Source organism: Emydura macquarii, unplaced genomic scaffold (assembly GCF_026122565.2).
Source record: "Emydura macquarii macquarii isolate MOO-44397 ecotype Brisbane River unplaced genomic scaffold, CSIRO-AGI_Emac_v2 contig_3231, whole genome shotgun sequence".
NCBI lineage: Eukaryota > Metazoa > Chordata > Testudines > Chelidae > Emydura > Emydura macquarii.
The window spans coordinates 970,441-985,472 of record NW_027133368.1 but is presented as its reverse complement, the minus strand read 5'-3'; the positions used below and the strand labels follow the sequence as shown (position 1 = coordinate 985,472).

At 47.3% G+C, this 15,032-nt stretch overlaps 1 pseudogene; it reads left to right on the top strand.

Moving 5' to 3' along the window:
• LOC137142569 (zinc finger protein 850-like) overlaps positions 1 to 14,798 on the top strand; it is a 44,358-nt pseudogene extending 29,560 nt beyond the window's left edge.
• Positions 14,799 to 15,032: the final 234 nt, after the last annotated feature.

Below are 15,032 nucleotides of genomic sequence, written 5' to 3'. Positions count from 1 at the left end.
CCTTGCCCAAGGACTGGTTACATATTCCTTGTTAATGGCTTCAGGTATTTCTCCTCTCAAAGCTTGCTCGGTTACATCTTTGGCAACAATATATTGCCATAATTGGGCTTGTACACATGTGAGGGCAGTTGAAGTGTTTGCCTCTAAACACAAGATGGCTTTTGCCAGCGTAGCACTGTGTGTAGTAAGGGCATTACTCAGCTTTGGCTCAAGTCTGCCATCTGCAACTGTAAACGGCTAATTGCATATAAACCTTCACGTAAGGGGAGACCCATCTTCTGTACAATTGACCCCAGATTACTTAATTTCTTGGCCAATACTTCTGAATTAATGGAATTGAGTTCCGCTATCCCAGTCCCTGCGACTCCAAGGACTGTGTCAATGGATCTTTTCCTTCTTCCTCTCGTGGAATCTAGAACCCTTCCTCTAAACCATTTTCCCCAGCCCCTTTGTAAAGGCTGCGTCAAATTTACACACTGGGCTTTTTCTGTTGAATTAATGTGGATGATAAATTAATTGAAATATTAATTACACGAACGGTTGGATACCCACATCTAACTGCACACCTCTTTTAACCACAACTGGACCCACTGTCATTCTATGTGGTACTTCCTGTATTTTAACCAGTTGTGTTTTTGCCGTGTCATTGGGACCCCAAAGCGTCCAAATACCACTATCGGGGGTGTCTACTAAAAATGTTTGCGAAAAGGTAGCATTACCTATATTGTAAGTTGCAGTGTGCCTAGCCCGTGGGGGAGAACCCGGACTTTCAGCGTCCCCCTCGGCGGGCGGTCACTATTAGCACTGATGCTGGGCAGGAGTGCTGGCTGCAGCCCCTCTGCAGCACGTGGTCACTGGAGACTCTGCCATGGTGCTCAGGGGAGAAGCTGCACTGCAGGGTCATGCTGTACATCCCTCCTCTGTACCCTCCTGTGGGTATTGTATTGGCTGTGGGTGGATTTCACTCTGAGAGAGACAGGGGCAGTGGGAACTAGCTCTCAGAGTGATCCCAGCTCCTTACCCCTGTACCCAGGACAATACTAGGCTACCGCCTGACTGTAACACACAGACAGGAATACAGGGTAAATACAGACCGAAGGGGAGCCCTTCACCTACTGTAGGTAAGTGCCAACTCTAATAATTTTGCAACGAGTCTCAGGATAAGATTTGTTTTCCTTAAAGACCCAGCTCCTGGAGTCAAGTGGATATGTGATGATTTCAGCCTTCATTCTTCAAGAGAAAGTAAGTTTCTAGTCCGTGGGGCGGTGGAGAAAGCTTCAAAATGTGACCCCATTGCACCCTACAGGCTGCAAAAGCAGAAGGGAAATAAAAAGCACCCCAACGCTATTATTTGTACATAGTCTTGGGATTTTAAAGTCAATCGCATGATTTTTGGGGAACCTGACTCATGATGTTTGAACATTTGGGGTTGGCGATACCGGAGAAACTTCTCAGCAGTTCCAGGACCTTGGTTCTGCCTCCCTGAGAGTTACAGCCAGTGAGGTATATTGTCTGGGCTTGGCTTATCCTCTCCTCTCCCTGTCCCTACAGGGGCTCTAGCTGCAGGCTGGGAAGCAGCAATGGTCCAGGCACAGCGGAGGCAGACGCTGAGAAGTGTCACTCTGGGATGAAGCTTCACCCGAGTGGCTGCTGCTGTTCCCAGTCTGGCAGGGCTCTGGGTTCCAGCCCCTCCCTTCCTCCACCAGGCAGCGGCTGTCCTAGGGCTCATGCTGCTACCCTGGGCTGGCTGGCTGCGCCCCGTCAGGGATGGTTTCGGGGTGGGTGTGATCCCTGCCCTACTGGGCACTGGCTGGGGCTGTGTCCCAGGCTGTGAGTTCCAGGCAGTGGGGATGGAGCAGCTGCCGTGAAGCAGAGGAGCTGCCCCAGGGCCACTGAGCTCCACAGACCGAGGCATCGGCTGAGGACCCCCTTCCCTCCCGTCTCCTCTCTTCTCTGCCCCTTGAACTGCCCCCTTGTCCTACCCAGCTGTTAGAAGGGAGCCTGCTTCACTCCCTGGTTCTCAGTCTGGGGCCCTGGGTTGAGAGACATTTGAGCACAACTCCATGGAAGCCAGGAGCCCCTGCCTTGGTGCATGTGGGCCGATGCGCCTGCTCACTTATTCTTACCTCCCATACCTCAGCACCATGTCCCCCTAGCATGCAGCAAGCAGGCCTATTCTAAACTCTTCACCTCAGTGTGAGCACAACATGCACTGAGTGTGCTAATCCCATCTCAGTCCCTGGCAGACAACATGGTCCATCATGCATCAGTGCAGTCTCACAGCAGTTCATGGAGCCTACCCATGTAGAGAGCTCCTGGTCTCCTCTGCTTCCTTCACCTAATGCATAGGCCAGGTTTACACCACAGAGCGATATCAATATAACTACATCGCTCATAAGTGTGAAAAATTCACACCCCCAGCCACATAGTTATACCAAGCTAACCCCCCATGTTAACAGCGCTACATGGACAGGAGAGCTTCTTGCTACTCAGGTAGATGGTGTAGTTATGCCGATGGGAGAAGCTCTCATAGAACATAAGAATGGACATAGTGGGTCAGACCAATGGGCCATCTAGTCCAGTATCCTGTCTTCTGACAATGGCAAATGCCAGGTGCTTCAGAAGGAATGAATAGAGCAGGTAATCATCAAGTGCTCCATCCTGTCAGCCATTCACAGCCTGTGGCAAACAGCAATCCCTGCCTATCCTGGCTGATAGTCATCGATGGACCTATCCTCCATGAACTTATCTAGTTCTTTTTTGAACTCCATTATATTCTTGGCCTTCTCAACATCTTCTGGCAAGGAGTTGCACAGCTTGACTGTGTTGTGCGAAGAAACGCCTCCTTTTGTTCTTTTGAAACCTGCTGCCTATTAATTTCGTTAGAAATAAACATTTGTCCAGCTTTAACTCTTTACTCTCCCCTTAATCGTCTCTCTTCCAAGCTGAAAAGTCTCAGTTTTTATTAATCTCTCCTCATATAGAAGCATTTCCATAGCCCTAATTATGTTAGTTTCCCTTTTATGTACCTTTTGCAACTCCAGTATATCTTTTTTCAGATGGGGTGACCAGATCTGCATGCAGTATTACAGATGTGGGCATACTATGGATTTATATAGAGGCAATATAATATTTTCTGTTTTATTATCTATCCCTTTTCTAATGATTCCCAACATTTTGTTAGCTTTTTTCACTGCCATTGCAGATTGAGAGGATCTTTCCTGAGAACTATCCACCATGACTCCAGGATCTCTTTTTTGAGTGGTGACAGCTAAGTAAGACCCCATCATTTTATATGTATAGTTGGCATTATGTTTTCCAATGTGCATTACTGTGCATTTATCAATATTGAATTTCATCTGCCATTTTGTTCCCAGTCCCCCAGTTTTGTGAGATCCCTTTCTAACTCTTTGCAGTCTGCGTTGGATTTAAGTTTCTTGAGTAGTTTTGTATCATCTGCAAGTTTGACCACTTCATTGTTTACCCATTTTTCCAGATCATGTATGAATATGTTGAACAGTGCTGGTCCCAGTGACAGGCATCTCTAGGAGTTGTGCAAACAAATTGCACTCTTGTTTTATTGTAGAAGTGAGATAGAGGTAGATACTAATTTTTCCTTTCCTGTTTTGATAATGGTACAATACTGTTTAGTGTTGCATAAGTGAACTCCATCTTGTTAGTTTCTTGAAGTAAACTCTTTTCTGAAACTTGTACTAAATCTAAAAATATTTTGATGAATTCTCTTTGTGAGTGTGAGTGAGGAATGTATGTGTAGGACATAAAAAAAACCCTAAACTGCTCTGACACAGAAAGGGGAGCCCAGGCTTCTTGCAAGATCCCCGAGCCCCGGAGGTGGCTGCTGCTGGGGATCCCAGAGCCCGGGCTGCAGCCGGGTCTGTGAACATGGAACAGTGACGTTCCTGCTGCTCCCCGGGAGCCTCTCCCAGGGCAGAGACCCCAGCCTGGCCAGGGACCCCTTAATGGGAAGATCCCTGCTCCCAGGGAGGCGCCGCTTGGAGAGAAAGGTGGCCCAACCAGTACAGAGCAGAGAGAAGGCGGAAGCTCACCTGAAATTTTAACCTTAATCCATTTATTTACATTTTGTCATTCCAAAATTGATAGCTGTGAATTATTGCAATGACTTTTCTATGCAGGGCAACACTTCGGACAGTTAAGATGAGTGAGTCACTGCTTTGCTCCTTCCATTTGGGCTTAAAAAAAAACAAATGTGGGGAACACCTGAACTATACAAAACTCTAAAAATATTCAAGACAGGTCATAGAGCTGGGGATTAAGAGTGTTTCAGGGAAGGATTCCTGCAATCTTGTATGGTTGCCCTGTCTGTCCCTGTCAGAACTAAGGCCACTTTACTTCTGACTGAGAGCGTCTACACAGGAATTAGCCCTGTGAAGGTGTGCTTTAAAATGGAGAGCTGCAAATGATCCGATTCAAATACTTCTGATGGCAAAGGGATAACAATAGCCACACGATCTCAAAGTTGTCAAGCCATGAATTATAATGGTTCATTTACTATGTGAACCAGCATTATAATCTGCGTCCTCAGTGCTAAGAAGATGTGTTTTTACTGTGGGGTAACTAGCCTGCATTAGCTATTCCCACTGTAAAAACAGAGTGGAGACAAGGCATCAAAAGGCCATTGAGGTGATGTCAGCACTATGCCCCCGTGCAAAGTAGTAACAGGATCATTTATTTAAAAAAAAAAGTCTTTGATGTTGGCAGGACAAAGCAGTAAACTTGTCAGAATGAAGAACGTCACTGAAATATACCATAACAAAACATGCAGCATACAGGAAAGGCTCTGAAATTAAAATATGCAATTAGTAGGATAAACAATGCAGTGGAAAAATCGACATCTATGTATGCAACAAATGAAGTAACAGAAGAGTATAGTGTTCACAGGATGGGGTATTACTTATAGAAATAAGGATTTTTAATACATTTTCAGTTGTAAAGGGGTGTGTTTGTGGGTGTTTGTGCGGGGCGGGGGGGCGAAGGAATCACAATTTACAGTCCAAAATATTATAGGAATGTACAACCATTTTAGGTATATGGATTCTTTAGAAGAGGTGACAGCAGACATGTGAAGCTAATGTGTCCTATAGGCTCAGTAATGAAAATGCAAAATAAAATAAACCAAAATGTATTTAGTTATTTATTTATCTTCATGATTTTTGTGTACATAACTGATGATTTCTGAAGTCTTCCTTTTGTCAGTCTACCTGGGGGTTGTATAGCTATGTTTAATTTAAAAAAACAGTAGAAATTTGCCTTTTGAGAAGGATTTCACACAAGATAGTACAGTGACCTTGGGATTTTTGAAGGGATTTTGGCAACTAATGGAATTTTAAACCACTAGGTGTTTCCAACCTCTAAAATCTGGCCTTTAGTAAATATTTGGGAATATTTTGTAATGACATGTGAAAATGCACTAGGGTGCTGGACAGAGAGGCAAAATAACAGTATGCAAAGGCGTTCCCCATTGGCAGATCAAAGGAAACTGAAGGAGTTTTGACATCAACCCAAGAAATCTGTCAGCCTTGATCCTATCTATATGATCCCAAAGAAGAAACTTCAGTATTGAAAAAAAAAAAATTTTTAAATACAAATTTAGATTTGAAAAATAATGTAGCAGTACGAAAAAGAAGTGTTATAGTAGAAACGCTGAGGTGATTGCTGAAGCTGCTAACTGTTAATATATTCAAATATAGTTTGCTATTAATGTATGCAGAATGACATCCATCCGGACAGTTTTAACACAGGTAAACGATGAATAGTAAGAATAATAAATTCAAAATGGTAAGAAGTAAATGATTTAAAGTCTTGAAACTCCATTTACAATGGATGACAAGAAAAAGGCAGTCCTACTGAGGCAGTCAGAACACGAGCTAAGACAAATTTGTTAACTGCTATGAGATTTTAGGCAGACATAAAATGTGATAAGGGATTCATCTACACACTGACAATTATAATTTTTGGAAGGGGTGTACATAAAATATTTCATGGACTCAAGTCTCCATTCTCAGCTCAAAATGTCATATCAGACAGGGAAGAGCTGCCTTGTCTAGGGTCTTGTCTTCATTTACCTCAGAGATTCGGCGGCAGTCGACCGGAGTTACGCAAGCTACGCAAAAAACGTGCGTAACTTCCATTGACTTCTCTGCTTCTGTTCTGCGCACCATCTTTACTGCACTGCGCCACTTGAGAAGGTGGTCTTAATACGTCGATTTCTGGATTGACTGAGCAGTTCTTCACTGACCGCCCAGTCGATCCAGAGAAGTCGATCTGACGGCGGCGAATTTGCTGCCGTCTGTGAAGGCATAACCTAGGCCTTGGGATGCTCTGTGCCTGTAAGAACACAACCCTGGGAAGCAATTACTGAGCTGGATGGAGAAAAAAAAACAACCTATTAGGTTCCCCCACCATCCTCAATTTTGCAGCCACTGCAGATAGCTCCCCCCTCATCTGGGGGAACTTTCCTTTTCTCTGCCCCTACCTATCCAAGGGTTTTCCCTTTTGCCACGGTCTAGAGTTGCAAAGTCGATTGAAAAAAGATTGAGCTGGGTGGAGTGATAAGGAGCGTTTATTCGGTTACAGCCTGTAAGCCACTCATTCCCCTTCGCCTTGCGACCAACGAAGTGAGCCCCGAGTTAACTACTCTACAACTTTTTATCTAAAATACTATGTAAATATACACACTTCTACAATGCCCCATGAAAGCCCTATCTGGTGATATAAATGGTTAGGAAATGAATATCAATGGCTATAGGAGGCATATAATTATACCCGCCCCTGTTTATTATTTACCACTTAACCTGTGTGGCATATGCATTTTCGCCATGAATTTGGCTATCTTGACAGCAGGAATGACCATAAATTTCCTTAACGAGCCAACTGCGATGGAAGAACAAGGTGGAGATATCCCGAGCTTTCTGTAATAGGCATGCTGTCTGAGAAAGAAGAGATAAAACACTTCTTGCCACCTTCGTTGTCCAGATGGCGAGGGAAGGAATAGAAGGGGACACATGGGCTGCCCATATTATAACCCCGTTACCATCGTACCTATTGGTCACATCATTTTGCCCTGCTTCAGCGTTTACTTCCCCCCCTCCCTGACTCCAAGACTAGGAAGCTGCTGTGTGATCAGCACATGATTATTGCTTGTGTAGTACATGGCCTTTTTAGCCCACACCAGGGGTCCCGCGGAAGACAATTCGTGACCAAAGCCTGGTCCCAATTCCCAGCTCCTCAGGAATTTGGCCCAGGTCTGACCTTCTTTGCCCCCATGCCCACAGCACTGACAACTCCTGACCTGAACTAGGGGAGCAGACCTTGTAGCTCAGGCCCAGGGCTAGCAGCCGGTCAGCGTGCTGTGGAGAAAAGAGACCACATCTTACAAACCTCCCTGGCTCAATCTCTCAGCCAAGTGAATCTCACACAGAATCAGTGTCACCAGGAAACACGTCCCCTGCCTCTCTGAGTTGGGCAGCCTGTCTAGAACCAGGAACCCATCACCCCAAGTTCTGGTTAATACTGGGCGCTCTCAGGAACATTCCCAAGTCTCTAAGATGTCCCATCGGGATGTCTGTGTTCTGTTCGCCCATTGACACTGTGCCTTCAATGCATGATGCCTCCATAAAGCTGAGGGGAACTGCCTGTTCCTAGGGAATGTGGTTCCTTGGAGAGGGAGGGCCCCTGCGGCAGGGTGGCCACAGTGTAAGGTCTATTCATTAATTAATTATTATTGTCATAAAGAAAGAAACCTTGAAAACACAAAGAGGGAGAGGACTGAGAGTGTGACTGTGTTACCGCACACTGCACATTTCACCACAGGGTGGCTAATAACAGTACACAATCACACAACTTCACAGCTTCTCAAAGCTGCCAAAGCAGACCACACAAAATCAGAGACTGTTACGCAGACATCACATGCTGGGGGGGTAAGAATCAAATAAATCATAGTAACAAATGACAGAGACAGACAAAACAGGGCAGACCCAGTGCATTCGATCCTGCTAGGACCCAGGAGGCGCTGTGGGGCGGAGCGATCCGGGCTCACTCCGGCTTGGCAGCAGGAACAGGAAGTGAAGTGAACTGTGTGTGTGCGTTGCAGTCGCTACAGTGACTCTTTGTTGCGGTGCAATCCCCCCACGTTCATCGCAAGATCCCAGGGCCTCGGCTGCTACCGCTCGGGACCCAGGAGCCTGGCTGCGGACGGGAGGTTTCCTACCGAGGGAGGAACATTCCCGCTGCTCCCCGAGAGACTCGCCCGGTGCAGAGCCCGGCTTGTCCCGATCACCTGGACCCAGAGCCTGCTCCAGGGAGGCCCCACGTGGAGAGACGGTGAGACCTGCCCGCCCCGCCAGGGAGCGATGCGCCCGGTGCAGCCTGTGTGCAAGGCAGGGGGATGCCCCAGGCTGCTCCCAGCTGGGGACGGAGGGTGTGGGAGCCGGAAGGGGCTGCACAGGGGCTGGGGGCTCTGGGAGCCAGAGGGGGGACCTGGGATGTGTGAGGGGGCGGGAGGGGGTGACCAGGGATGCAGGGGGCGGGAGGGGTTATGGGTCCGCTGAAAGGAGGATGAGGGAATAGGCAGGAATCGGGGGCAGGGTGTGAATTCTGGGGCTCAGGGGAACAGCTGGACTAGGGGGAAACTGAGGGGGGCTAAAGAGAGGAAAGGGGGGGCTGTGGGGAGCGCGGGCTGTGGGGAGGCTGGACGGGGAATAGCAGTGCAAGCGGAGACTGGCTGGGGCAGGGAGAGCCGGAGGGATGGGGAGAGATCCAATGGCAGCTTAACCCTCCTCCTCACCCCTGGGCTAGCAGAGGGGTAGGGGGCTGCCCCGCCCAGCAATCGGTGGGGAATCGTTCCATAGAAATTGTCAAACAGGCGTGAGAGGTGGGGAGGGGACTTCTCCCTAAGGGATCGGAATTTACATGGTAAATATCCCCCCCCTCAACACACACCCCCTGCTCCCAGTTTAGTCTTTAATGTTTTTAAAAGCCAGTCTCCTTATTTTGGGGTCTGACTCCTGACTGTTAAATGCTTGGCCTTGACAGGACTGAGATGGATCCTGCTCTAATTTCTGTGCGGGATTCTGTGTCAAACCAGAGTCACTGCTGGCAGCAGCAGGCAAGGAGCCCATACACCTGGTATTTACTTTGGTTCGGTTCAGGTTTGGGTTCAGTTGTGTTTAATATGTCGGAGTTTATTGATGGTTTTAGCCACCCAAAGAAACAACAATAAAAATCCAGTTGCCGGATTAATTCCTATGTCAATGTGAGTGGAGGTTAGTTCAAAAAAGAGAGCTGCAACTTAAAATGGGAACTGTTATGATTTTTGACTATTTTTAACTTCAACTTTACATAAAATTTCCTAGTGTTTTTGTGTTGTCAAATAAACACAATTTTTTGGAACAATTTGTTGAGCAACCTAAAGTAACATCCTTAAATATTTGCTTTGTCAATTTGGACCTGTGCAGTGAAAGGATATATTTGAGGCATGGAAATTTTCTTTCAACGCTCACTTATGTTGCTGGAATTGCCAGTACATTTTTTGCTAGTTGATACAGCTTGGGCATGACATTTCTCTGATGTTCCCAATAGTTTGATATGTTTTCTTTCTTACTGAGATGCATCTCATCTGCAAATGAATCAAAATTTGCCCATTCTTTTTTTTGGGGGGGGGGGCTTTCCTTCATCCAGATATTGCTTTCTTTTTAGAGATTTCTCAAACTTTCAGAAGAAGTTCCAATTCATCTTTCCATTGCAGACATGTCTTATATTGATTCGATGACATCATTATTTCTGACTTCTGACTCAAGCATTTCCATCTTCATCCACGTTTTCGTAAAATGAAATGTTGCCTTGGCTTTGTCCTTCTCTAACAATGGGAATAGATAACTAGGATCAAGAGCTCTATATCTGAGAGAAAGATATCAGTTCCAACAGGTTTTTTTTCTCATTTTTTCATTGCAGCTAGTAAGGATTCAGTAAAGGGAGATGAGACATTAGATATTTCCAGATGGCATTTTAACCAAGCACAATAGAGTCACCATTGATCAATTGTTCGTACTGAAGAATCTTTGTCCTCACTTTATCAGACTTCAGTGCCATTTTGACACTTTAAAGCTTCAGCGGCCCTCCTTTCTGCTTCTGTCAGGTGAAGCTCATGCCTTGAGATGGTCACATCTTGGCAGAAATCCCTGAGCTCCAGGAGTTGCTCAGGCACGTTCAGGGCCCAGCTCTGTGCTCCCTGCTCACTGCAGCAGCAGGGCTGGGCCAGCGGCACCACCAGGAACACACTGTGCTGCAGGCAGACTGGCCTGCCTCCCATGCAGAACTTGGCTCTGAATCTGAGTCTGCTGTAGCCAGCCAGGATGGGTGAAGAGAAAGACCAACTCTGGGAGTGGGGTGGGGGGTCGGAGATGAGTATCAGACAATGCCCTGAGTGGGGTGGGAGTGCGTCCTGCAGCTGGCTTCAGTGAGGAAGGGAGTTTGGAGCGTGACTCCTGCTTCAAGTGGGGCAGTTGGAGGGAAGGGCTGCCCCAGGCGTTGGGGATGGTGGGCAGAGGTCTGTCTAAGGGGGGGAAGACTGGGGAGCCATTACCTCTGCCCTTAGGCATGAAGAGATGCTATGAAATTCAGGGCCCAGGGAGCATCCCACCTCTTCTCTCCCCAGGGGACATCTCCGAGATGGCTCATCTACCTCTTGGCCCCCTTTTGCCTTACATGGTGTACAGGCAACTCCCAAACCTCCCCTCTCTCTTCCTACACTTCTGGGCTGGCGAGAGCGAGAGAGCGTGAGCGCATTCCCCCATTTCCAGACAGGACTGGGAAAACAGACCATTGTGCTGGAGCCTGAACCATTAGGCAGAGACTGTGGCTGTAACGCACTGCACCCCAATCTTCATCCTTCTAGTATAGTTGTGTATTGTTTAATGCAAAGTCTGTCATGTAAGATGTTTTTGTAATGCTCATGATGCACTGAGCATTATTGTTATAGTGATATGTCTTTTGCAATGTCACGTGTACGGTTATGAGGCTCCGCTATGTAATATTCCCAAAGATGTGTCCTCATGGCCTAAAACAGATCCAGGCAAACCTCTCCAGGAGCAAAGGGGCAGATAGCACCTCATTAAGGTGTGTATAAAACAAACCCAGCTCAGCCTTCCAGGAACAAAGCACTGGTCTGGCCATCGAAGGGGGATCCGCTCAAGTGAGCCACCGCTTCCCTGGGGCAGCTTGTAATCATGAGGAGGTGATGCTCACTGACTTAGGACATGTATGAGTCCATGTAAGACATTGTTTGTCATCTGACCCTGGGGAGGGAGGGCAAAGCCCCAGAGGGGAGAAGGAACATTTCAAAAAGGGGAGACATTTTGTCATGCTCGCTCTCTTCCACCTCCATCCATCTACAAACACCACCAAGCAACTGAAGTGCTGACCAAGAGAGCCTGGCTGAAGGGAAACACCTAAGTTTGTAGGTTGCTGAAAGTGTTAAGCTTAGTATAGAATGTGTTTTGATCTTGTTTATTTTGAGCAAATCTGACTTGCTATCCTCATTTATAATCACTGACAATACTTCTATAGTAAATAAATGTGTGTTTATTTCACCGGAAGCAGTGCATTTGGTTTAAGGTGTGTTGGAGACTCCATTTGAAGTAACAAGGCTGGTGCATATCAATTTCTTTGTTTAAACTGATGAAAGCCTATGTGCTTGAATTGTTCAGTGGGCATCACTGAACACTGTGAGATGGAAGTTCCTGGGGTTGCATCTGGGACTGGACGTTGTGGCTGGGGTCATTCAGTTGTATAATCCAAAGAGTGGCTGGCTGGAAGCACTCTCTCACTTGGTTGGGGCCATTTCTATCCTAAAGACTATCTGTGAACTGCTCAGAAGTGGGGGGGTTCTCACAGAAGAGTTGTGTTGGACTCCTGGAGTTGGTGAATGGGGTGTCACAGCAGTTCACCAGTCCAGATTGCACCAGGGGAACAGGACAGTGGCAAAATACGAAAGGAACGTGTTGTCCCTGTTCCCTGCATGGAGCTCTGCTTCCAATACCCAGCCTGTGCGTAGTAGGTGTGTGGTAAATGAGAAGACCCTGCCGCCCTCCATCTGCTGGGAGGGACAAGGAGCTCTCACCTTCTCTCAGTTCCCTGGACCCTCTTGGCCACTCTGAGCAGGGTGGGGGTGGGATTCGGCTCGTCTGTCCCTCCCAGAGCTGTCCTTTTTTTGTGCTACTTCCCCCATGAACAGTGGGATTGTGGTTGGGGCAGCAGGTACTGAGTGGGGAGCGACTGTTGTTTCAGATGCCGGTGACGTTTGAGGATGTGGCTGTGTATTTCACTGAGGGGCAGGGGGCTCTGCTGGACCCTCGTCAGAGAGACCTCTACAAGGACGTCATGCGGGAGAATTATGAGACTGTGACCTCGCTGGGTAAGGATTCATGTCCCCTTAGCCATTTGAAGGCACGAGGCCTGTATTTCTGTATCTGGTCAACCTCTTCCCTGATCAGTTAGAACACAGGGGAATGGGTCACCTAGTCCACAGCTCCAGTGGGGGAGAGCCGTTCACTTCCGAACCCCCTCCAGTGGGATAGAGGAGTCATGGACCTAATGAATATGCTAATTCATCTCCATCCCTCCAACCTACATGGGGGACAAGTAGCATATTATCTTATCTACATTAATTTTCACTCACACACAGGATCTCTGTTCCCTTTACTTCCTGAGACTAGCGCCGTCTGTGTGGAGGGCTTTGAAGATTTTGACAGAGGCAGGGGTTGAACACTGGAGCTGTGTGTGCTTCAGCCAGTCCCCCAGAGCGCACAGATCCTGAACACTCCGAGTGAGGGTGTGACATCTCCACCCTCCTCCAGACATCTACCTCTGCCACAGCAGCTCAGTGTCATGTTCCCATCCATTCAGATCCCACAACCCCCGAGAAAATCATGGGGTGAGTTTAAACTGAAAATGTGTCTTTTGTCACAAATGCTCCACCAGTCTGATCATGCCTGATTTCACTCCCTCAGCAGGACTCTCCATTCCCAGACCTGACCTGATCACCCAGCTGGAAGGAGAGGAAGAGCCTTGGGTCCCGGATCTCCAGGCCTCTGAGGAAAGAGGCACCTGCCCAGGTGAGGAGTCAGTGACACTGACACAGGAACTATATGGCCGATGAAGTAAAAAGGTGAAAATCCCAAAAATGTGGTGTGAGCACCTTCAGTTCTGCCTCATCTCTAGGTCAGGCTGTGGCCAGATGTCGCATCATCATGGCGGATATTGCTCATGGCTTCCCACCCACCCTGTTAGCTGTCAGGAGTTTTCTTCCCAACTTCACTTCATGTTTGGACAGGATGTGGAGGCAGAATCCAGTTTCTCAGTGTCTGGGGCAGCTATTTCATTGTGTTTTTCTTCTTTGCTGTTCCCCTTTCTGTCCTTTCTACCAGCCCAGGCAGTGACTCCTGCCTGAATTCTCTCTCTCCCTCAGCAGGCAATGAAACCATGAGTGGGCCCGAGGAGGTGAATCCACAGCAGGAAGATCCGGAGCAAGTGGAACTGCAAGGGACGTATTTGAGAAGAGATGGAGGGAATTTTTCCCAGTGCTTGGAAGAGAGAAAAGCCTGGAGTAATTGGCACAGTTCAGAGAAGAAGCTGGGAAACCACCAAAGGAAGAAAGTGGATGAATCCATTGAATGTGGGGGAGTAGACAAGGATCCTCACGGAGCCACAGCCCAGACGAAGGATCACGAGGAAAAGAAATTCAATAAATGCTTGGAAAGCGGAAAAAACTTTATTCAGCACTCAGTTCTTATTAGCCACGGGAGAACCCACAGAGGAGAGGGACCCTATAAATGTTTGGATTGTGGCAAAAGCTTCACACGGAGCTCAGGTCTTATTACCCATCGGAGAGTGCACACGGGGGAGAGACCGTATAAATGCTTGGACTGTGGAAAAAGCTTCAGTTGGCGCTCAGGCCTTCTTATCCATGAGAGAATACACACTGGAGAGAGACCCTATAAATGCCTTGAGTGTGGGAAAAGTTTCGGTGCATCATCAAACCTTATTGTACATCAGAGAACCCACACAGGAGAGAAACCCTATAAATGCTTGGACTGTGGGAAAAGCTTCAGTCATCGCCCACGACTTATTAGCCATGAGATAATCCACACAAGAGAGGGACCATATAAATGCCTTGAGTGTGGGAAAAGCTTCAGTGCAGCATCAACCCTTATTGTACATCAGAGAAACCACATGAGGGAAAGACCCTATAAATGCTTGCACTGTGGGAAAAGCTTCCGTTGGCGCTCAGTCCTTAAGAGCCATGGAAGAATCCACACAGGAGAGAGACCATATGAATGTTTGGACTGTGGGAAAGGCTTTAGTCAGCTCGCAGGCCTTATTATCCATGAAAGAGTGCACACGGGGGAAAGACCCTATAAATGCTTAGACTGTGGAAAAACCTACAAACACAGCTCAGCTCTTATTAGTCATCTGAGAGCGCATACAGGAGAGAGATGATAAAAAATGCATTCAGTGTGGGAAAAGTGTTGGTGAGAGTTCAAAACATCAGAGAACCCACACGAGAGAAACCCCAGAAATGCTTGGATGATGGGAAATTTTCAGGCCCCGCTCATATCTTCCTTAACCTTCCATATGGGACAGAATCTATAAATGCCTCGGCTGTGGAAAAAGATTTATTGAAGGATCACACCTTGCTCCACATCAGACAATTCACACAAGAGAGAACCCCTCAATGTTTGGACTGTGGAAAAAGCTTCAATAACTGTAGGAAAAGACTGAGTCTGAACTCACACATTATTCCACATCAGAGGATTCAAAGAAGAATGTGGGAGAAGGTGCTCGCACAGCATCAAGCATCAGCAGATTGACTCAGGAAGAGCCCTCTGAGATGTCCTTAGCATTGAAAATCCTTCAGTTGGAGCTAACACTGCATTGTGGATTGGAGACTCCTCCACACCTGGGAGAAATTCTTTCCATGCCCTGCCTGGGACTGC